Genomic DNA, 24,573 nt, shown 5'->3' with positions numbered 1-24,573 from the left:
TGCAAGGTAGGCATTCCCGTCCAGAAAAGGACGATATGGCCTTTGTGCCATATTTGTCCCACGTGCTAAAATCCAGTACGCGGGCATGGGGACCTTAAATAATGGCGCTTAGCTTGTTTAGCGCCATTATTTAACACCTGGTAAGGGGACCTGTAGGCAGATTTCCATGGTTGGAGACCATGGAAATTGCCCACAGGTGCCCTTCCCTGTCTCCAGGGACACCCCCACCAACTCCTACCCCACCAGGAGGTCAACTAAGGATGGGGGACCCATCCAAGGTAAGTCCGGGTGAGTATGTTTTTTTTTTTGCCAAACACCGCTCGGGGGCCCTGACTTGGGCCCCCTGCATGGTGCTGGCCCCAATGGCCATGCCCGGGGACATTCCTCCCCTGGACATGGCCATTGGGGTGGTGGGCATGGCTGCTGGCCACGTCCATGGGGCTTGTGCACCAGAAAATGGCGCTACACTGCTTAGAGGCAATTTTTTTTTTACCTCTAAACAGTGTAGCACCATAATTTGCCGCACAAGTCCAGGTTCCCCCTACGCCTTCCCAGTCCTGTTAGCATCCTTCACAAGGACACTAACAGGGCCTTAGCGCCGGCTTGCGCCATTCCATAAATATGGCATCCGGCCGGAGTCTAGGAATGGCGCTAGCCGGCGCTATACATTTTGACGTAGACCTGCGTTACTGCAGGTTTGCGCCACAAAGTATAAATATGGGCCTAAGTCTTGACCTTGCTCCTCATGAGAACAGTCCAGCCCGAACTGCCAAGCCAGGTCCTCCCTGAACCGATACACAAGCAACCTAGGACCGGTTTCACCCTAGTTAGGGCTCTTCAGCCAGGTATAGCTTGGTGCCAATGGCACAGTGAGCCCAAGACCCACATCTTGGCATACCCGGTGTACTTAGGGTGTAAAATGTAAAAAACAACAAGGTGATGGATGGAATGCTTTAATTAATCTCAGTCACTGCCAATTATTTGCACCGCACCCCAATCCATTGTTTTTTTGCCTACCATTTTGTGCCCTAAGTGTGATGGGTTTGCCCAGAAATTGCTAGCTATATCTGGCTGAAAGTGTCAGAAGCTGGCACACACTCTAAATGCACGAATATTTACTAACCTGGAATCCCAGGGCCAGCAGGGGTGATGTGTGTGATGGCAGTCCACCCACTCCCTTTAGTGATCTACCACGGGAACAGCTAGTGTGTTCGCCAAGGGGCTCACGCAAGGGAATGGGGGTGTGAAGAAAATAAACAGCCTACAGGATCTCTACAATTAGCATACATCAGTGTACCATCTCTGGGCGATATGGTAGGAGCCGGTGTAGCGTTGCTTCCCTGAAGTTGAATAGAGAAAGAAGGGTCAACTAGAGACATTCCCATGCACTCTAATGTTCACACTCTAGGCTATAGTCCACTCGCACACAGCACCGGTCAATAGTTGTACTATAGTCTCACTCACATATATAATCAGGCTGTTTATCTGCTTGATCACGTAAACAAGGCGTTAAATGCCACTCATCAGACACAGTATTTTAGTTCGAGGTACTGTTCGTTGACTTGCTGAGGCTATGCTATGCTTCCACAGTATTCAACGAAGGTCCAGTAATATATCACCAAGTTCGCAAGGTTATAGCCTCTCAATTTCTTTCTGTGATCAAGCGCTTGATGAAGCGTGTTAGCACTTATTAGAGTTTTCCTGCAAGCGTTAGTCTACTACAGACCCGGTTCTAGAGGGTGGGCCAGGTAGGCCACGCACACCCAAGGAATACCGTGGTCCACCCTAGGCTAAGATATGCAAATGTATGGCACGGACACCCTCAATACTTTCACTCACTCACAATGAAGAGGCTGCATGCTCCCGTCACAAGGTACTTAGGAGCCAAAAACAATGATATGACAGAAACGCTTTTCAAAGGATTTCCATTTCCCAGAGATGAAAGTCAAAATGTGTATGCAATAAGGGTACATATTCTGTGCGCTCAGAGATCCCATAGCAGAGGAAGATCTGGAGTCCTTCCTGGAGGTGAACTGATGGTGTGCTGGAGCGTGGTCTGTGTCTGACTGTGACGCGCGGGTTTCTATCTTCCTCTCCTGGAGACACAGAGTAGAAGGATCTCCCTTTATAAAGCACCTGTAAGCTCCGCCCGCTGAGCCACGCCCGTCCACCCTCGAAGTAGGTAAAGGAATTCCCGCCTCTTACCAGGATGATGGACAGCTTTCCAAAACGACCCCACTGCGTTTACCGCCGACTCCGGTGGTGCGTTGTTGATGCTCAGAAGCACGAGGACATCTCCACAAAGACGCACTAGTAACAATAACATTGCCAAAGGCACACAAGGTTGCTGGAGACGTTTACCCCGTGGCCCATCACGTACCCCTAGTGTACAATATAAACAGGGTGTATAAAACATGCTAGGTAACGCTTACTGACATACTCGTAGAAAATACTCCGGTTGTGTAGGCCACGATGCTCATTTTACAGAAACTAAACCTCAACAAGAAGCACTTACCAATATAAACGTAGCAGGTGCTGCAGTCGAAGCTCAGCTTCTGGAAAGGACAAGCCACCCTGGCTCTTGGGCTTGGCAAGGATGAAGCACGGCTGTGCGCTCAGAGATCCCATAGCAGAAAGATCTAGAATCCTTCCTGGAGGTGAATCTGATGATATACTGGAGCGTAATCAGTATCTGACTGTGACGCGCGGGTTTCTATCTTCCTCTACAGGAGACACAGAGTAGAAGGTTCTCCCTTTATAAAGCACCTGTAAGCTTCGCCCGCTGAACCACACCCCGTCCACCCTCGAAGTAGGTAAAGGAATTCCCGCCTTTTACCAGGATGATGGACAGCTTTCCAAAACGACCCCAATGCGTTTACCGCCGATTCCGGTGGTGCGTTGTTAATGCTCAGAAGCACGAGGACATCTCCACAAAGACGCACTAGTAACAATAACATTGCCAAAGGCACACAAGGTTGCTGGAGACGTTTTACCCCGTGGACCATCACGTACCCTTAGTGTAGAATATAAACGGGGCGTATAAAACATGCTAGGTAACGCTTACTGACATACTCGTAGAAAATACTCCGGTTGTGTAGGCCACGATGCTCATTTTACAGAAACTAAACCTCAAAGGAAGCACTTACAATCATAATCGTAGCAGGTGCCGCAGTCGAAGCTCAGCTTCTGGAAAGGACAAGCCACCCTGGCTCTTGGGCTTGGCAAGGATGAAGCACGGCTGTGCGCTCAGAGATCCCATAGCAGAGGAAGATCTGGAGTCCTTCCTGGAGGTGAACTGATGGTGTGCTGGAGCGTGGTCTGTGTCTGACTGTGACGCGCGGGTTCTGTCTTCCTCTCCTGGAGACACAGAGTAGAAGGTTCTCCCTTCGTGGAGCACCTGTAAGCTCCGCCCGCTGAGCCACGCCCCGTCCACCCTCGAAGTAGGTAGGGGAATTTCCGCCTTTTGCCAGGATGATGGACAGCTTTCCAAGGCGACCCCACTGCGTTTGCCGCCGACTCGCGTGGTGCGTTGTTGATGCGCAGGGGCGCGAGGACATCTCCGCGGGGACGCACTAGTGGCAATGACATTGCCGGAGGCACACAAGGTTGCTGAAGACGTTTTGCCCCCGTGGCCCATCACGTACCCTAGTGTACAATGTGGACGCAGCAGATGCCGCGGTTGAAGCTCACCTTCTGGAAAGGACGGCCCACCCTGGCTCTTGGGCTTAGCAGGGATGTGCGCTCAGAGATCCCATGGCGGAGGGGATCTGGAATCCTTCCTGGAGGTGAGCTGATGATGTGCTGGAGCGTGGTCTGTGTCTGACTGGGACGCGCGGGTTCTGTCTTCCTCTGCTGGAGACACAGAGTGGAGGGTTTCTCCCTTTGTGGAGCACCTGTGGGCTCCGCCCGCTGGGCCACGCTCCGTCCACCCTCGAGGTAGGTGGGGGAGTTCCCGCCTTTTACCAGGATGATGGATGGACGATTAAGTATTTTTTACCCATGATTCTAATTATGTATTGTATGTGCAGATGTGTGTGTATAGTCATGTGTGTGTGTGTATAAATATATATATATATGTGTATGTATGTGTATATGTTGTTTCTGTGCCTGGCATGTTTCTATGAATTTCTGCTCTCTTTTTATCACACTTATCTACTCATCACTCTTATGTCATGTCTCTATCAAACTATCCTCCATTCTCACTCGGACTCATCCCAAATCCCTTCGACCACTTTCATCTCCTAAATATCTCTGCCTAAGCTCATCCCTCCACCCCCACATCTAACTCACCAAACCTCACTCTACCTCTGTGACCTCCCACACAACCCTACTAAATTCTCCTGCATTCATCTCACCCTGCTACTATGCTCTCCCTAACCCTTCCACATCCTCTTTCCCCTCCGCCCCCCTTTTATTCATCTCAAGCCTTTGGATTGAGTAAATGAAGGATAAACTCCCAATTAACACTTCTGGATTTCTTTCCTCCTCCACCCCTCCATTACTCCAGTCAATCTAACTAACAAACCCTCATATCCGCAACTCAAATTAACTCATAATAATACTAAAACTGTACTCCTTATTAAATTATACTAATCCATCACTAATTCTTGTTGGGTACCGGAGTAGCGTGCTACTCATCGAAAAGCGCTTCGACGCCTCGTCAGGGGTAGTAAGCGCTATATAAATACGATTACAATTACAATTACAATTACAATTTATTAAGCGTTTGTTTTATTTTCTTCCTGATATGACGACATTACTAACTTGCAGCATAACATGAAAAATAAATTAATGAAAAAAGTTAACAAAAGATAAGTTGCATCTTGTCATTTGCTGAATAGAAGAACATTCTGTGTATCATTACTATAATTCATACCGCATTCGTATGTATGTGAATGGTTACAAATGATAGAATTATTCCTTGTGCAGGGACCTAGGAGTAGGGGTACTGGAACTGTGGAATTGTGCAGATGCTACCTTTTTTCGCATAGCTAGGAATTTGCCAGATAATCCATTATCTGCTGCATAGTCTACAGATTTGAAAAAATGTTGTTTCTAGCTTAAATGGTTAAAATGTTACTAAAAACGCAGCATCATGTGTTGCCGCGCAGTGGAAGGCCCTTTTTCAAAGGTTAACTTGTCATCTTTTTGTTGCCTATTGCTTTATTTAGGTGTTAAACTGGTTCCAATGAGGTGCATTCTATGTCCAGACAGTATTAACAAGTGTAAAAATGTCAAAATAATTTTGCCACTATTTGCAAAATTTCCAGAGTTCGCCAAAAATGTTGTTTCTCAGATGGGTGAAAATAATACTAGAAAAAGCATTTGCAATGTAATGAGTCTCGCATTTTCTCGAGTTAGAGCTATTTGCGTTGTAAATTCCTAACTGGGCTGTTCTTGCCACATAATTGAAAATGAAAAGTAAAACAGTTGACATAAAGGAGCCGACTCAAAGTGCCATTACCGCCATGAGCATGAGCGTGAAGGAGAGACACAAAAAGAAAAAAGTTAGCTCGCAGTCAAATGTATCAGCAATTGTGCAATTATCCATGTAACAAGCGCAGTCTACAAGGCGGTAACAAAACCAAACCAAGGAGGGACAAACACAAAGCATTTACCAATGATAAAGGATTTTTGAAAGGCATGAACAAATGAAAGTGATGGCCATGCGGTGGGTGTGGTTAAAAGCACACAATAATACTTAAAAACAGGTCAAAGCGCTTACGCGCTTGACCTAAAAAGCACAGAATCCTCTGACTCACAAAAACAGGTTCAGTAAAAGAAGGCAAAAATTAAAGAGGGGGGTTAGGATGTCACACAAAAGATAATAATTACTAACATTATATAAAAGACACTGCCCCCGCTCCCGAAACAAAAGTGCAGATGAGCTTATGCGCTTGTGGGATGTGTATGCTGACACAATACTACAAGGGAAAAACTTGTGAAAAGAGAGCTTATGAAAACAGCAGGTATCTTACGGGGCAAAGATGGTGCTACAGGTAGCTTTGCATGGGTAGAGGCGGTGTTCCCAGCAGCAGGCACCTTTACAGCCAGTAGAGGCGCTGTTCCCAACAGCAGGCGCCGTTACAGCCGGTAGAGGTGGTGATCCCAGCAGCAGGCACCTTTACAGCAGGTAGAGGTGGTGTTGCCGGCAGCAGGCACCTTTCTATGGAGTCAAAGTGTGCTCCTAGGAGCAGGTGGATTACAGGGTCGCTAAAGGTACCCCAGCAGAGAGGTTTACAGGGGTGGTCGCAGCAGGGGCTATTACTAAAGGGGGCAGCAGGGACCATTTATATTGGGGTAATCGCAGTGCTTAATTTGTGCTTGTTATTTCCGGTGCTGAGCACCAGCACGTATTTTTGAGGGCTTATTCTTATGCCTCAAGCATTTGCTGCGAGCAAAAGACAGATATGGGAAAGATCAAATAAGGAAAAACGAAAAAGCGTCATAACGGGTTAAAGTAGAAAGCTGCAGATGAACTGAAGGGTCAGGGGGTGACGTAAATCGGTTGAAGAGGCCCGAGATGGCTTCAGGATTACGCTGCCTCCGTATTCAGTGTTGGCAGATTTAATTACAGCAGCCTCGGGTTGGGGAGGACTTTGAGCACTGGCACCTTTTTATTTACAAATTAAGTACTGGGTAATCGCCAGCATGCAGCCATACATGGAGTAGAAGGGGGTGCTCACAGAAGCAGGTAGCTTTACATGAGATGGACAGAGGGACTCTGGGACTGCTGACAAGAGCAAACCGTTTTCTATGGAGTAGAGGGGTGGCACTACAGGATGCTTTTGGGGGTGGGAGGGGTGGTGACGGCAGCAAGGCAGACATACAGAGGGTGCTCCCTGCAGTAGGCAGGCGTACAAGAGACAGAGAAGCATGCAATACTGCAGATCCCATGCATGCGGAAGAGTGTTGGCGGGTGGGGGCAGACTACGAGGCTAATAAATGTAGTGTGACCAGTGAGCGGACCACAGACCTCGGCTGACTGCAGACGGACAAGAATGACAAATAAGCTGCGACGGGCAGAACATGTCACGATAACAAAACAATGGCAACACTGACATCCAAATCGGGATTCAAACTTGTGGCCTGCAGGTCACCGAAAACCTCAGCCGCCACTCTATAGCTCATAGTATTACTGCTGTAACTGCATCCTCATTGTATGTAGCCCATGAGCTGCTGAATACCGTCTTCAGGGAATGAACGCAGTGCACCTACTGGGTCACGCATTTTGAACGACTGTAATGACGCCCACTCTGCACCCTGAGCTGAACACTCCCCTATCAACGACTTTAACGATGCACCCTCACCAGAAGCTCTACCTACAGTGATGCCGACTGTACGCTCTGATCATTGCCGAACCTTCCTCCAGCTCCGCCCACCCTCAACCCCGCCTCACAACTTTCCTGCCCCAACTTTCCCACCCCAACAGCAATGCTGACCTTCTTAAAAGCCGTCCTGCGGTTTACTCAGACAAACTGGAATGTGTAATCTGATTAATGCGGCATGCTGTTTAATTATGTCTCTAAACTCATCTATGTGAAGTAAGCACACTAGAGAGTCAATAATTCATACTGGATTAAATTATTATGTAACAGGCTAAAATACTCAAAACCAGGGTCACTGCAGTTATACGGCAGGTGCAACCATGTAATCCATTAGCTGCTGTACAATCTGATAGACAACTTTACCACAGCCCAGACTCCTAACATGGGTAGACAGTGAACTTCCTTCCAAGCCCTCGGCAGCACACTGGGAATATTCATGGGTTTTCCACTCAGTGTGGCCAGCACGATCCTCTGGTGGAAGAAGTTGCAGCCTTCATAGCAGAGACAGTGCACAGCAGTCACGGCAAGGACGAACTGCTGCTGGCCTCCCTGGGCTCCAATCCAGCTGCAGCAGACTTCAAAAGTGTGCCCAGGTGCTGCCTTGTTGACTCCACGAGGAGTGTTGAAATACGAGACGACTCGCCTGTGGTGTGGACGGCGTGGACGCCATTTGGAATAGTCACTGTACCCGTTACAGCAAAGCTATAGCTTGCTGGCTTTTATGTGCACATTTGGAAATGTGACATCATTCAAAGTCCGAAATTGATGTGAGGATTAGGTAGGAGCAGGCATGCAGCAACATGAGAGGAGGTAGGAAGGGTAAATGCTGCGTTCACCAGTGCAATACAAAACAAGCATTTGGAATGCAATAGTCTTGTGTTTGCTCGAGTTAGAGCTCATAGCGTTGTAAATTACTGAATGGACTTTTATTGCCACACAGAATGAAAACAACAAAATAAAGAGAGCGAGGGCGAGCTGGCTCTGGAAAAGCCCCCCCTCTGCTGTTGGTTTATGTTTACAGAGGGAGCTGGTAGGGAGGAGGGACTGAACAAGGACCCACACTGTTGAGTTGAAACAGGCAAATGCCAAAAAAAAGTCCCTTACAGAAGAGATAAACAGGACATAGCGTAATTACACTGTACTTTGTGCTGCTACCAAAGTGAAAAAAGGCAGGACAAAGAGGCAAACTGACCACTAGCAGGCAAGGATTTTTGAAGGACACTGCAACTAACAAATAAGAACGCTGGAAATCACTGTATTGCATACTTTAGTATACAGCAGGCCGAACGCTAACGCTCGACCTAAAAATGCTGCATAATAACATTTTTACTGTGATGTGTGTACTTTGGGACTCCATGCCACTTAATCCTAATCACCCTGACAATGCTAAAGCTTTGCCGAGTGGTTGGAAAAAGGCCATGATGATCATGATAAAATTCATATTTCACAGGTAACTGAAATATTTTCCATATTTCACAGTTTCCTGTGAATTATGTTTTTTTTATACTATTGCATGTTGTACAATAAAAGTACCAAAACATGACATTGATTGATATGTGACCCCAAGTGTGGGTGGGGCATAATGTTGGGTGCAGCTGCTGACATCGGATATGCACACTAGCTGCAAAGAGATGAAACGCACTGAGGACGAAACTTGAATCGTTCATTGCACCATTGAACTACCCCTGCTATATATATATTTTTTCTAACTTCAATGCTTTTAATGCCCTGTGTGGCAGCAGAAACGTGTTGCTGCACATGGCCAGGAGCATGCTTCAGTCTTAAAGTTCTGCACATGCATGTTAAGTTTTGAGAAGCAACGTCTCTCCCCTATCCCAATGTAGCTCTTTGGATAGTGGTTATTGTGCTAAAAATGTCAAAAAATGTAACAGATGCCAACACCTAAAACATCAAATCTCTGCTGAAATACTTATCGGTACCAATGCATCTTCATGGCCCACCCACGCTTCTTTATGACCCACCCAGAGAAAAAATCCTGGAGCCGGGCCTGGTCTACAACAAAGTTATAATCAATATAACGGTTTCCCATTGTCACTGAATATTGCCTTGAACTCAAGATTGGTAGCATTCACTGCAGAGTTGCTTCACTCTTGACACTGCCAATACTAACTCAGCAGTCTCTTGCATGGGCATGCATGCAAAGGCACTTAGCTGTCTTCCGTTGTGCGGGGTATGCCTTTGGAAATACTTCTTTAGGTTGAGCCGATGCTCTAATGTGAAGGTTGAGGCACTTCTCACCTCCAGGAGTGATGTTGGCATCCAGTTTCTCTTCACGACGGGAGATCTGGAGTGGAGGACTGTCTGTATGTAAAGCTGGATTGTCAAACAAGGGCGTGGCAGCAGGATGTGGTCCTTATGCTCCCAAAAAGCAATGGCCACGGGGTCTCCTGGTCTCACTGGATCTTGCTTGAAATGCTGCTGGGACATGAAATCTTTTCTGGGGACTGGTTTTTGGTTGCTCATAAGTGCAACAGGACGCACTCTAAGAGATTACACACATATGTGACAAAATCATGCCACTATTTCAGTAGTCCTGCTTCATTCATATCAAGTGAGTGGGAACAGCACTATGCATCATACAATGCACTAGCATCCTATCAGTAATTCTGTTATGCAGTGCAGGGCTGGCAGCTGTCCCTAGGATGGGTGTCATGTACGGAATAGTCGTAAGAGCATGGGACAGTGAAGGTTATTTGCTGGTTCCCAGTAACGTTCTTCTGGCCCAAATCAATCAACTAATTAGTATAAACACCCCATCAGTAACTAAGAACTGAGGACTTGAATTACTTCATATGCAAGTTACCCTTCTACTTCTAGGGGTTGCGGTGTATCTGGCTGTCTGGTAGTAGGTCGATAGGGACGAAGCAGTGAGACATGAAGGCCCATATTTACACTTTTTGATGCTGAACTGTGCTAACGCAGTTCAGCGTAATATTTTTTACCACCGGCTAGCACCATACCAAGACGCCGGCTGGGCATCATATTTATGGTATGACGCTAGCCGGCGGTATGGTCCAGATAGCATCATAGAAAAGGATGCTAGCCGGTTGCGGGAGGCGTAGGGGGAACAGGGGGTTTAGCGTGAGAGGATGACGCTAGTACGGGCAGAGGCAAAAAAATGCCTCTGACCAGACTAGCATAATTGTTTACGTTAAAACCCAATGGACCCAAAGTGACTCACGTTCCCTGGGCATGGCCATTGGGCACAGTGCCATTTTGGTGGGCCCAAGTTAGGCCCTCCCATGGCACTTTGAAAAAAAATTGAAAATACTTACCTGGGATGGGTCCCCCCACCCTTAGGTGTCCTCCAGGTGTGGGTGCAGGTGGGTGGGGGTGTCCCTGGGGGCACGGAAGGTCACCTGTGGGCTGTTTCCATGGTCTCTGACCTTGGAAAAAGGCCCACAGGTCCCCTAACGCCTGCCCATACTCAGGTGTTAAATAATGGCGCTAAGCAAGTTAAGGCCATTATTTAAGGCCCTCGTCCTCCCGTGCGTGATTTTTTGCACGGGAGGATAAATAAAGCATTAGGGCCTTAGAGTCATTTTTTGCCCGGGAACGCCTACCTTGCATCTCATTGACGCAAGGTAGTTTTCCCCAGGCTAAAAATTACTTTAACTCCAATACTTTGGCGCTACACATGTCTAGCACCAAAATATAAATATAGAGTTAAGGTTGCGCTGGATTTGTGTGAGTAAAATTATGCAAATCCAGTGCAAACAGAGTAGAAATATGCCTCCAAATACGGGATGCATGCGCCATGTGGAGGGTAAACTAAGGTGCATTGCTACAGGGTTGATTATTTTCTCTATGACGTAAGGGCCTATTTATTTGGGGTTTAACTTGCGATTCCCCCGGAGACTCAAGAATTTTGCAGCTAACCAAACCTTGTCCCCTGCTTTGTAACAGGGCTAGATGGAACGTTTCGCGTCTGCATATCTTTTCCCAGTTTTTTTAGCCATTTCAAAGTGTTTTTTAGCATTCATTAAGCGACCCCGAAGATGTTGGCAGTGTTCCTGTATGGATGGATGGATGTTTTGATGTAGCAGGCCATGTAAAAGGGAGCATGTTTGGATGAAATACATCTATGCAGTAAAACGGGGAAAACCATAACATGGAATGATCAGTGTTACTTAGGTGTGTGTTCATCTCAGGTACTGCTTGAGTGTTTGGTTAAGGTTTCGGTTGTCCCAGCCATTTGAGGTGGTACCTGGTCGATAGTCTGTCATCTATGTGGATAGATTCACACAGTTTCTGCCAAAAAAGTGATGTAAATTTTGACCCCCTCCCCGTCAGTGATGAGGGCGATGGGAATACCATGTACGCGTACTATATGATACAAATATATGTGGGTCAGATCTGCAGATGTGGGTAATTTTGCTAGGGCAATAAAGTGACCCCGATTGCTGTCTCTACTGTTTTTTGGTGATACACATGACAGAAGAGCCATAACAAGGACAAAATCTCTCCTATATTGCTTGTGTTCCAGTTCAGGGAGAACCTGGCCTGGCAGTTTGGGCTGGACTGTTTCAATGAGGAGCAGGGTCTAGACTGATTTGCATAGGACTTGGTCCAAATTGAGGTGGCATGGTGGGCAAAAACATATGGATTCGGGTGCAGCCGAGTGATTGCCAGTGGCTGAGATGAATTCAAGCATTCTATCCATTACCCTTTTGTTTTTGCATTTGATGCCCTAAGTGTATCAGGTATGTCCTGACGTGGGTCCCAGGCTCACTGTGCTACTGCAATCATGCTATATTGGCTGAAGAACCCTAACTAAGGAGAAACGGATCCTAGGTTGCTTGTGTTTCGGTTCAGGCTGGACCTGGCCTGGCAGTTTGGGCTGGACTGTTTTGATGAGGAGCAGGGTCAAGACTGATTTGCATATAGCTGTGTTCAAACTGAGGTGGCATGGTGGGCAATGAAAAAATGGATTGGGATGCGGGCCAAGCGATTGCCAGTGGCTGAGATTAATTCAATCATTCCATCCATCACCGTGTTGTTTTTGCATTAAAAATATCCTAGTACTCTCAATTCAAATAGCAGAAGAAAATGAGATACACTGGATTTGTGGCAGGCTTGTGACTGGACACCCATAGATTACTTCCAGAGTTGAAAGCATAAACAGTCACATTCAGGGAATAGGAAACATGCACTATTTCTTTTTTTCCCCCCAGATTAGTTAAATATATGATCCATCACCTTAAGGCTACATTGGAGTTAAAGCTGCAGAGTGAACCCAGAATTCTATGGAAGAAGAACTGGTAAAGACAAAAGCCAGAGGTAATTAGTAACAGCACAGAAATGACTAGCCTGTTTGCAATTTATATTTCACAAGGTTAATTCCCATATTTTCAGGAATTTCATGTTACTCTGGTGACGTGAAAGTCCTGATATTACTAAATTTGGAGTAATTACCTGAGACTCATGGTAAAAATGCACACAAATGTGCATTCACAGTAAACACTTACTGCAAACTCACAGGACAACAGAACACAAATAGCTGCTGTTTATGTTGCTTTTGTTTAAATGAGGCCTCATGCAAAAAGCACAGGCACATTTTGCACCAAAACAACAGGTTTCCATTGTTCGTAATTACACATAATTTCAAGTTATTTGGATGAATTTGGATGAAATTTTATGTACTAATGCAAACGCGAAATACACAAATTTAACACATCCCTACAAATGACCTGTCTATAGTAAACTACCTGCACGAGCAGGAGGAAAACAAAAAAGGTGCACAAAGGGGAATCTAGGCGAAGTGCAATTGAAAATCGCTACTTCTTCTGCTGTTGCAGCTACTTGTGACGCAGGAGAGTTTCCCACATGCTATCTTGGTCTGGGCTGACCCAAATGAAGAATGGAACTAGGAAGAAAATTTCCGTGCAACTCTATAGTTTAAATTTAAACTCCCTAAATTTTTTGAGTTGGAAGTCACATAGCTTCAGCTTCTGGTATTGCAGCGATGTACCTGTCCTGTTGAAGTTGTCAGAGGTTGCATTATGTGAATATTTACAGGGCTTGTCCTGTGTTGAGTGTTATGCGACTCGTGATGGTATGGACAGCGCCCAAGCTATTCTCCTACAACATGTGATTTGAAGTGAAGATTTATTCTGCTGAATGGTGCATATTGCATTGTAGCTATGTCAATTTTCAATTGTGCTTTATAGTTTATGTTACACGACAAAAGCGCCAAACTCCAAATCTGCACTGCATTGTAATTTATGAAATTGTTTTGAATTTTGGTCCTGGAATCAATTGGATGTATCGGTCCTGTTGAAGTTGTCAGAGAGTGCATAACATGAATACAAAAAGGGCTTGTCTTGCATGTGGGGTGTTATGCACTTCACAATGGCATGGAAAATGCTTAGATTGTTGTCCTGGGACACGTGATTTTAAGTGAATATTTGTTCTGCAGTGGTGTCAATGTGAATTGCATTTTAATTTCTTGTTGCTTGTCAAAAGTGGTGAAGTTGAAATCTGCATTGTACTGTATCTACTGAAATAGTTCTGAATTGTGTATGATAACAAATATCATTTAATGTGGTTTTATTTGTTGTTTAGCAGATTTGAAAAAAATATTTAGATTGTCTGTTGAAGGCATGCAGCATCACACCAAGATTATAGATTATTAAATCCTTAATAGTCTAATTGGAACTGAATTAGTTTAGGTTGTGTAGTTCATTTAATTGTGCCTAGGAAATAAACCCACTGACTCAAAGAGGAATTACCATTGGTTGGAAATCCATCTTAGAGTGATTGAAGGTGTTATTTGTGTTTTTCCCCAGTTTGTAGTGAGTTTGGTTTCCTGTCCTGTATCCCAGGAGGCATGAACGGTACTTGCTTGTATTTTGTTTTGGATTGTAGGTTGCATTTCAAAGCTTGTTTTGAAATTGTATTGTGATTGATTGTTTTTTTTTTGCTGGTAATACATATAATCAATCAAACTGGAAATGTTGTTCCACAGGGTAGAAGTAGAGGTTTTTGAACTTGGGCAATGCTTATTAACATGCAGAAAAGAAATGCACCGTGCCACATTTGTGGTAAGCTGGGGCACTGGAAATAAGAATGAAGATTTAATCCAAAATAGTACAACATGAGTCACAAATGGTTCCTCAAATGCAACAGAACTTGAAACAAATAGCACAACATTGGATAACAAAGTTAGTAGGCCAAGCCCAACTTGCCTCTTTGAAGAACATGTAAAGATGGCTCAGTGGGAGCTTGATTTTAGCCCAAATGATGAACCATAATATACAGAAATGCTGAATTTTCAACAGAATCCTGGTTTTCGGCAAAATCATTTGTTAATTAATAGTACATTTCCAAAAATTGCAGGAACACTTGTAGTCTCTTCTGGTCTAAATCATGAGAATGATGGTGCCTGAGAGTGAAGCAGGACTGCATGCTGGGTGCAGTCCTAGAGTTAGACAAGAGTGGACCATATGTAGATGGTGAGGTGAATGGCCATCCAGTATCATTTTTATTTGACACAGGTACTATTCGCTTTTACAGTTAGACCAATGGTGGTTCCTAGCTTACTATCGCAGGGGAAAAAGTTAAATTGTAGGCATTAGCAGCAAACATATCACTAATGAGGGGTCAGCAAATGTTACTTTAAAAATCGGTTACATTAAAAATAACCATCTGTTCATAATATGTGAGGCAAGTCTGTTAATTTGTTGGTTCATGCTAAATTGTGAAAAACAAACTGCGTAATTTATTGCACACAGGATCATGCAGCAACTCAAATGCAAGATAAGGATTCTGATTTCTAATCAAGATCACAAGAAACAAGAGTGAACATATTCCTGATTCTCACAAAAGAGGACTTACCTTCTGATTTAAGAATGTAGTGAAAGAGATTTGGGATTTTACTGGTAAAAAAAAATCAGATTAATAAAATATGCAAAGCCACTGCAGATCAAAATGAAATCAAATATGGTGCATCCTTGTACTCATGTATAGAAAGTTTACTTGTGAAGCAGAGGAAGGAATATCACCTATCATTGAGAAAATGACTGAGCAAGGCATTTTAAAAAAGTGCTTGGAGGTCCCTGTAACATTCTGATTAAGGGCTTGAAAAAAATGAAGGGGAAATGGCACATGGTACAAGACCTGCACAAAAGTAACAATATTGTAGTTTAATGTTGTCCTGTGGTGCCACACCCACTTGTCATTTTGTTCCAAATCCCTGTGAATGCAGAATGGTTTACCGTTATCTTTTTTCGTCAAGGATTTTTCTACATTTGTCTTCATGAGGATAGCATATATTTGTGTTTACATTTTTAAATAGAGCAACAGTTAAGTGTCAAATCTCACAGGGGTATACAGAGAGTCCACCTACTTGCTCCCAAATTCTGAAGAAAGTTTTGGAGAGTTTGCATTTGATCTGTAATTAAGTGGTTGTGCAAAACATTGATGACCTCATGGTCACAGCCAAAACAAAAGAAGCTTGATACTATAGCATTACTGAATAACCAAGCAGAAAATGGTCATAAAGTGTCCCTGTCAAAACTGAAATATTACCAGAAAGAAGTTATTTCCTTGAGCCACAAAACCGATAAAAGAGTGAGGAAGGTGTCCACGGAACGCATCTCTGCAATTCTGAAAATGAACCCACCTATGACTCAAAAAGAAGTGAGTTTTTTTTTTAGTATGGTTGCCTACTGTTGTCACTGGATTGCAAATGTTTCCCAGATTACAAATTCCTTAAAAAGGCTTACTCACAGTGATCTAAGCGATCTGGTGCCTTGGGACAATGAATGCCTTCCTGGAGCTCAAAGATGGTTTCTGTACTGCACCTGCTCTTGGAATGCCTAATCACAAAATCAATTTTTATTTATTTTTTCTTGAGAGAGAAAGGTGCTCACTTTCAGTACTTACTTAGCAACACAGAGCAGCAAAGAAGGCACTAGCCTAGTTTTCTGCTACATTTGATCCAGTAGCCACTGCACTCCAAGTCGCCAGAGGAGTATTGCTACAACCTGTCTTGCCATTCAGCAGAGTGAAGGGATTGTGATGAGTTATACACTTACTGCGGTAGTCCCTTATTCAGCGATTTTGCTGACTTACTCAAACTCAGCATCTGACAAGCAGCCACTTGACAGACTACGAACAAATTATTCTTGTGGCGGAAACCATTTCAGTTAAACATTGAAATATCCTGAAAACATGTCTGCCAGTGCCAGATGGGGAAGATACCGATGATAGAGACAATGATCATGACTGCCCTCCTGCTCCTTCCTCATCCCCCTCCCTCACTCGCCTCCCCCTCTCTCACCCCTAGCTAACCCGTTCGCTATCTACCTCCCTCACTCCTCCTATCTTCCTATCTCTCTAGCTCCCTATCTCACTATCTAACTCCCCCACTCTCCACCTCCTCCTACCTACCTATCTGTCTATCTATCTATTTCCCTATCTATCGACTTCTCTATCTATTTTCTCTATCTATTTCTCTATCTCTGCCCCCCTCCCGCCACCCCCTCTACTACCTATCTCCCTATCCTCTCACTCTACCTCTCTCCCTCACCCACCTCTACAACCCCCCCTCCCCTATCTTCACAACCCTACTCCTATCTCTCTCCCTAATCTCCAAACCTCCTAACACTCACCCTCCTCCACCCTAAACCCCCTCCCCCAGCTCCTCTCACTCTACCTGTCCCCCCCCCTCCCTCGCGCTTTCCCGCCGCGACCTCCTGCACGCCCCCGCCCCCCAGCTCCCATTCGCCCCCAGCTGACCCCTCCCCCCCCCTCCTACCTCTTATGGCGGCCGCTGCGCGACAGTGGTAGCGACCCTTGACCCAAGGGTAGGTCGCTCCCCCTGCCGCTGCAGCTCCTGCAAGTTCCCGAGTTCCTGTGTTCCTGAGACCCACCTAACTGTAAGTACCCCCCTCCTCCCAGCCCCTCGCCCTGCCCCGCGCCACTCACCTTCTCTCCTGCTCCTGCTTCTTTTCCTCCTCTCTGTCTCTTCCTCCTCGCTCCCCCTCTGCAATCTTCTTCTGTGTTCTTCTGTTCTTCCCTTCTGTTCTTCTGTTCTTCCCTTCTGTTCTTCTGTGTTCTTCCGGTCTTCTGTGTTCTTCTTCTCTGTTCTTCTCTGTGCTTCTGTGTTCTTCTTCTCGGTTCTTCTGTGTTCTTCTGTGTTCTTCTGTGTTCTTCTCTGTTCTTCTCTGTTCTTCTCTGTTCTTCTGCTCTTCCTGTCTTCTGTTCTTCTGTTCTTCTGTCTTCTGCTCTTCCGGTCTTCTGTTCTTCTGTCTTCTGTTCTTCTGTCTTCTGTTCTTCTGTCTTCTGTTCTCCTGTCTTCGGCTCTTCTACCTCCTCCGTCTTCTTCCCCCGAGCCTGCCCTCCTGCTCCTTCCTCATCCCCCTCCCTCACTCGCCTCCCCCTCTCTCACCCCTAGCTAACCCGTTCGCTATCTACCTCCCTCACTCCTCCTATCTTCCTATCTCTCTAGCTCCCTATCTCACTATCTAACTCCCCCACTCTCCACCTCCTCCTACCTACCTATCTGTCTATCTATCTATTTCCCTATCTATCGACTTCTCTATCTATTTTCTCTATCTATTTCTCTATCTCTCCCCCCCTCCCGCCACCCCCTCTACTACCTATCTCCCTATCCTCTCACTCTACCTCTCTCCCTCACCCACCTCTACAACCCCCCCTCCCCTATCTTCACAACCCTACTCCTATCTCTCTCCCTAATCTCCAAACCTCCTAACACTCACCCTCCTTCACCCTAAACCCCCTCCCCCAGCTCCTCTCACTCTACCTGTCCCCCCCCTCCCTCGCGCTTTCCCGCCGCGACCTCCTGCACGCCCCCGCCCCCCAGCTCCCATTCGCCCCCAGCTGACCCCTCCCCCCCCCCTCCTACCTCTTATGGCGGCCGCTGCGCGACAGTGGTAGCGACCCTTGACCCAAGGGTAGGTCGCTCCCCCTGCCGCTGCAGCTCCTCCAAGTTCCCGAGTTCCTGTGTTCCTGAGACCCACCTAACTGTAAGTACCCCCCTCCTCCCAGCCCCTCGCCCTGCCCCGCGCCACTCACCTTCTCTCCTGCTCCTGCTTCTTTTCCTCCTCTCTGTCTCTTCCTCCTCGCTCCCCCTCTGCAATCTTCTTCTGTGTTCTTCTGTTCTTCCCTTCTGTTCTTCTGTTCTTCCCTTCTGTTCTTCTGTGTTCTTCCGGTCTTCTGTGTTCTTCTTCTCTGTTCTTCTCTGTGCTTCTGTGTTCTTCTTCTCGGTTCTTCTGTGTTCTTCTGTGTTCTTCTGTGTTCTTCTCTGTTCTTCTCTGTTCTTCTCTGTTCTTCTGCTCTTCCGATCTTCTGTGCTTCTGTCTTCTGTTCTTCTGTTCTTCTGTCTTCTGCTCTTCCGGTCTTCTGTTCTTCTGTCTTCTGTTCTTCTGTCTTCTGTTCTCCTGTCTTCGGCTCTTCTACCTCCTCCGTCTTCTTCCCCCGAGCCTGGCCTCCTGCTCCTTCCTCATCCCCCTCCCTCACTCGCCTCCCCCTCTCTCACCCCTAGCTAACCCGTTCGCTATCTACCTCCCTCACTCCTCCTATCTTCCTATCTCTCTAGCTCCCTATCTCACTATCTAACTCCCCCACTCTCCACCTCCTCCTACCTACCTATCTGTCTATCTATCTATTTCCCTATCTATCGACTTCTCTATCTATTTTCTCTATCTATTTCTCTATCTCTCCCCCCCTCCCGCCACCCCCCTCTACTACCTATCTCCCTATCCTCTCACTCTACCTCTCTCCCTCACCCACCTCTACAACCCCCCCTCCCCTATCTTCACAACCCTACTCCTATCTCTCTCCCTAATCTCCAAACCTCCTAACACTCACCCTCCTCCACCCTAAACCCCCTCCCCCAGCTCCTCTCACTCTACCTGTCCCCCCCTCCCTCGCGCTTTCCCGCCGCGACCTCCTGCACGCCCCCGCCCCCCAGCTCCCATTCGCCCCCAGCTGACCCCTCCCCCCCCCCTCCTACCTCTTATGGCGGCCGCTGCGCGACTGCGCAGCGGGCACGCCGCTGGCGCGCCGGAGGCGCGCCAGAGGCAAGCCCGTCTGCGCCCGTCCGCGCCTGGCCCGCGCCTGGCCCGCGCCCAGCGCCACGACCCCTGGTCCCCAGCTCCCCCAAGCCCCGCTGATCCGCTACGACCCCACCACCCTCCACGCCCTCAACCCAGGGCGCTCCAAAACCTGCTTCCTAGCTCACCCCAAACGCACCCATGGACCCTTCGCCTGCAACTCCTGCAAACGCATCTTCCACCACGCAACTACCACGACCACAAGCCCACGCGCCATCAACCACCTCAAGTGCATCCTGGTCAACGCTCGTTCCGTCCACAAGCACGCCGTTGAACTTTGGGACCTCCTGGACTCCACAGCCCCGGACGTCGCCTTCATCACGGAGACATGGATGAACGCCTCCTCTGCTCCAGACATCGCTACCCGCCATCCCCGAAGGCTACAAGATCTCCAGAAAAGACCGCACCAACCAAGTAGGAGGAGGTGTCGCCATCATCTTCAAAGACTCCATCAGCGTCACCACCTCCACCGAAGACCCCCCCTCGCCGCTGAACACCTGCATTTTCAGATTCGCACCGACCCAAGGACCACCCTCAGAGGATCCCTCGTCTACCGTCCTCCCGGACCTCGCGCCTCTTTCAGCGACGCCATCGCCGACTTCATCTCCCCGCACGCCCTCGCCTCACCGGACTACATCCTCCTAGGCGACCTCAACTTCCATCTGGAACAAAACAACGACCCCAACACCACCACCCTGCTCGACAACCTCGCCAACCTCGGCCTCAAACAACTGGTGAACACCGCCACCCACATCGCCGGACACACGCTCGACCCTATCTTCTCCGCCAGCAAACACGTCTTCTTCAGCCACACCTCTGCCCTACACTGGACCGACCACAGCTGCGTCCACTTTACATTCCGACGCGAGACCTCCCACCTCCGCACTCAACCCATCCCTCGTCGACAGTGGAACAAGATCCCTGAAGAGCAACTCTTCTCCGCTCTCGCCGCCAACCAACCCACCCTCACCACCGACCCCAACGACGCAGCTCTCAACCTCACAAACTGGATCTCCAACTGCGCTGACAACCTTGCTCCCCTCAAACGCACGCATCGACAGACCAACACCAAAAAACCTCTCTGGTTCTCTGACACCCTCAAAGAATCAAAGAAAACTTGTCGTGCCCTTGAGAAGGCCTGGCGCAAGGACCACACCGCTGACAACATGACCGCCCTCAAGAACGCTACACGCGAACACCACCACCTGATCCGCACTGCCAAAAGGAACTTTTTCACCGACAGACTAGACAAAAACAGCCACAACAGCAGAGAACTCTTCAGCATCGTCAAAGAGTTCTCCAACCCCAGCGCCAGCGCCAACGCCGTCACGCCCTCACAGGATTTGTGCGAATCCCTCGCCACTTTCTTCCATCGCAAGATCAGCGACCTCCACGACAGCTTCGGACACCAGACCCAACCATACACCACTGAACCCGCTTCCCCGGACATCACCCTCAACAACTGGACCCACATCAACACGGAAGAAACCAAATCCATCATGAACTCTATCCACTCCGGCGCCCCTTCGGACCCCTGCCCGCACTTCATCTTTAACAAAGCCGACGACATCATCGCCCCGCACCTCCAGACCGTCATCAACTCTTCTTTTTCTTCTGCTACCTTCCCCGAATGCTGGAAGCACGCTGAAGTCAACGCCCTACTAAAGAAACCTACGGCTGACCCAAGCGACCTGAAAAACTTCCGCCCCATCTCTCTTCTACCTTTCTCAGCCAAGGTAATAGAAAAGACCGTCAACAAACAGCTGACCACCTTCCTGGAAGACAACAACCTGCTCGACCCTTCACAAACCGGATTCCGAACCAACCACAGCACGGAAACCGCCCTCATCTCAGTCACAGACGACATCAGAACCCTGATGGACAACGGTGAAACAGTCGCCCTCATTCTCCTCGACCTCTCGGCTGCCTTTGACACCGTCTGTCACCGCACCCTAATCACCCGCCTACGCTCCACCGGGATCCAAGGCCAGGCCCTGGACTGGATCGCCTCCTTCCTCGCTAACCGCTCCCAAAGAGTTTACCTCCCTCCGTTTCGCTCAGAACCCACCAAGATCATCTGCGGCGTACCTCAAGGCTCATCGCTCAGCCCGACACTCTTCAATGTCTACATGAGCCCCCTCGCCGACATCGTACGCAAGCACGACATCATCATCACCTCCTACGCCGACGACACCCAACTTGTACTCTCCCTCACCAAGGACCCCGCCAGCGCCAAGACCAACCTACAAGAGGGTATGAAGGACGTCGCAGATTGGATGAGGCTCAGCCGCCTAAAGCTGAACTCTGAAAAAACGGAAGTCCTCATCCTCGGCAACACCCCGTCCGCCTGGGACGACTCCTGGTGGCCCACGGCCCTCGGCACCGCACCGACCCCCGCAGACCACGCCCGCAACCTCGGCTTCATCTTGGACCCTCTTCTCACCATGACCAAGCAAGTCAACGCCGTGTCCTCCGCCTGCTTCCTCACTCTCCGCATGCTCCGCAAGATCTTCCGCTGGATCCCCGCCGACACCAGAAAAACCGTGACCCACGCCCTTGTCACGAGTCGCCTGGACTACGGCAACACCCTCTACGCCGGGACCACCGCCAAACTCCAAAACCGCCTGCAACGCATCCAAAACGCCTCGGCCCGCCTCATCCTCGACGTACCCCGCAACAGCCACATCTCCGCACACCTGAGACACCTGCATTGGCTCCCAGTCAGCAAAAGGATCACCTTCCGTCTTCTCACCCACGCACACAAAGCCCTCCACAACAAGGGACCGGAATACCTCAACAGACGCCTCAGCTTCTACGTCCCCACCCGCCCCCTCCGCTCCGCTGGCCTCGCACTTGCTGCCGTCCCTCGCACCCGCCGCTCCACAGCGGGTGGGAGATCTTTCTCCTTCCTGGCGGCCAAGACCTGGAACTCCCTCCCCACCAGCCTCAGGACCACCCAGGACCACTCCGCTTTCCGGAGACTCCTAAAGACTTGGCTGTTCGAGCAGCGATAACCCCCCCTTTCCCCCCTAGCGCCTTGAGACCCGCACGGGTGAGTAGCGCGCTTTATAAATGTTAATGATTTGATTTGATTTGATTTTAAATAAAGTGACAGAACTGTGTATTAAACCATGGCCAGACATTTAAGTTGAACCACTAAATCTGGGTGATTTGATTGTATTTGTAGATGGTTCTTGTCTGATAGAATTCAAGTAACACTAAGAGCCGCATATACAGTTTGAGCAATAGAATATATTGTTGAAGCACCATACTTGTGTAGTGTAACTTCAGGACAAGTAGTATGCCGTATTGCCAACTGACTGAGTGTTAAATTCTACACTGTTTGCATGGTTTTGGAGGTGTTCATGATTTTGGTTAGCTGTGGTCACAAAGGGGTTTCATGCCACCCTCTGGAACCCCCATTAAGAAAGGATCAATAATTTCTGATCTCCTTCATGCTTTGCAATCACCAAAACACATTGCAGTTGTGAAATATGCTGCATGTAAGACAGGAGATTACATGGTTACACTTGGCAATTGATGTGTAGATGAAGTTGCAAAATGCTGTGCTCTTATGTCCATTACTTTAGAAACAAATGTTGATTGTAATATGAAAAAGAGAATGCACATTGGTTTCTTGTCTAAAGCAATTCAAACATTAGAAGAATTGAAAATTATGCAAAGTAATGTGCCTGAGGATGAAAAGAAAAAGTCAGTTTCAAAGGCAAAAAAATCTGTGCTAATCAGTTGATGGGAAATATCTTTTTGACAAAACTGTGTTTTGGGTCAGATAGTTAGATACATCCATGGGCCTACACCTTTCAGACATGATAGAAGGCTCAGGATCATTAAACAGTTCTGGTTTAATCCTCATCTATTGTCTAAGGTTTGTGTCAGCGTTGTGTTATGTCAGTAGTTAAATATTGGCAAAAAAAGACTTCTGTGACTTCAAGTCATATTGGTCAGTCTGTAACCTTTAGCAGGTTACAGATTGAATTTTGATAAGATGCATCCCTGTAATGGTTTAAAATATATTTGAGTTGTTTGTGGGTTGAAGCCTATCCATCTAGACAGTGTGATAGAGCAACTATAGCCAAGCTCTTGTTTAGGGTGTTGGCACCTTGATTCGGATTACCAACCTTTTTAGAGTCAGATAAGGGCAGCAACAGTGAACTAATGAAGATTTTGTGGGTGGCACTCAATGCACAACAAAGGCTCCACTATAGTTATCGACTAGAAGTGTAAGATGCAATTGAAAGAGTCAATAATACTCTTCAGTCAAAGTTGTGCAAGATCTGTAATTAGATGTCACTGAAATGGCTAGATGAGCTGCCACTCGTGTTATAGAGTATAGACTATAGAGACTGCTCTCTCGCCTCATGAAGTGGTTGTGGGCAGAGTAATGGGTATTCCTGGTATTTCTTCAGCTGCACCTGTGAACATGTCTAATTATTCTCTTCTGGACTATTACAAACATTTGGCTGATGTGCTATACCCTATTTTCAACAGGTGAAATTGAAAACACCCTTAGCAAGTGAATAACTCTGACCTGGAACCTGGCTACTGGGTTGTGGTGAAGAAGATCTCTCTGGACCCAAGGTTGCATGTACCCTTTCAAATGAAATTCATGACAAATACTGCTGTGAAGTGTGCAGGTTCACCACAGTTTATACACACATCTCACACAAAAACAGTCAAGACTGCAGATTAAGTGGTTGACACCAACAAGTGAATCATACTGTCAAACTCAAATTAAATACATGCATCCAGAGGGGGTTGTGGAAAAGATGATGCACACACAAGAAGAATAAGAAAAAACATCACAACTCAAACTTGGGAAAATCAGAAAACAAAAATTTGAATGACACATTTTCTAGCATTCATAAAGGAAAGTTTCAATTCTATTTAGGACATGGAGGCGAACAGTACGCCACGCTATCTTTATTTTATTCAATTAGCAGCCATTTTAAAACATGTATAGAAAACACTTCATTTTCCATAACTCACATTGAAAGAAGAAATTCATAGTCGATCAGGAAACAGAGTATCCCCTTTGAGCCTCCAACTGCCTACACTCATCCTCTTTCTACCTGCGACCAAAGCCATCAATGGAAAACTTCACTCCTGTTTGGACGACTCCGATC

This window comes from Pleurodeles waltl, chromosome 3_1 (assembly GCF_031143425.1).
Source record: "Pleurodeles waltl isolate 20211129_DDA chromosome 3_1, aPleWal1.hap1.20221129, whole genome shotgun sequence".
NCBI classification, from domain to species: Eukaryota; Metazoa; Chordata; class Amphibia; order Caudata; family Salamandridae; genus Pleurodeles; species Pleurodeles waltl.
This window is presented reverse-complemented; position numbering follows the sequence as displayed.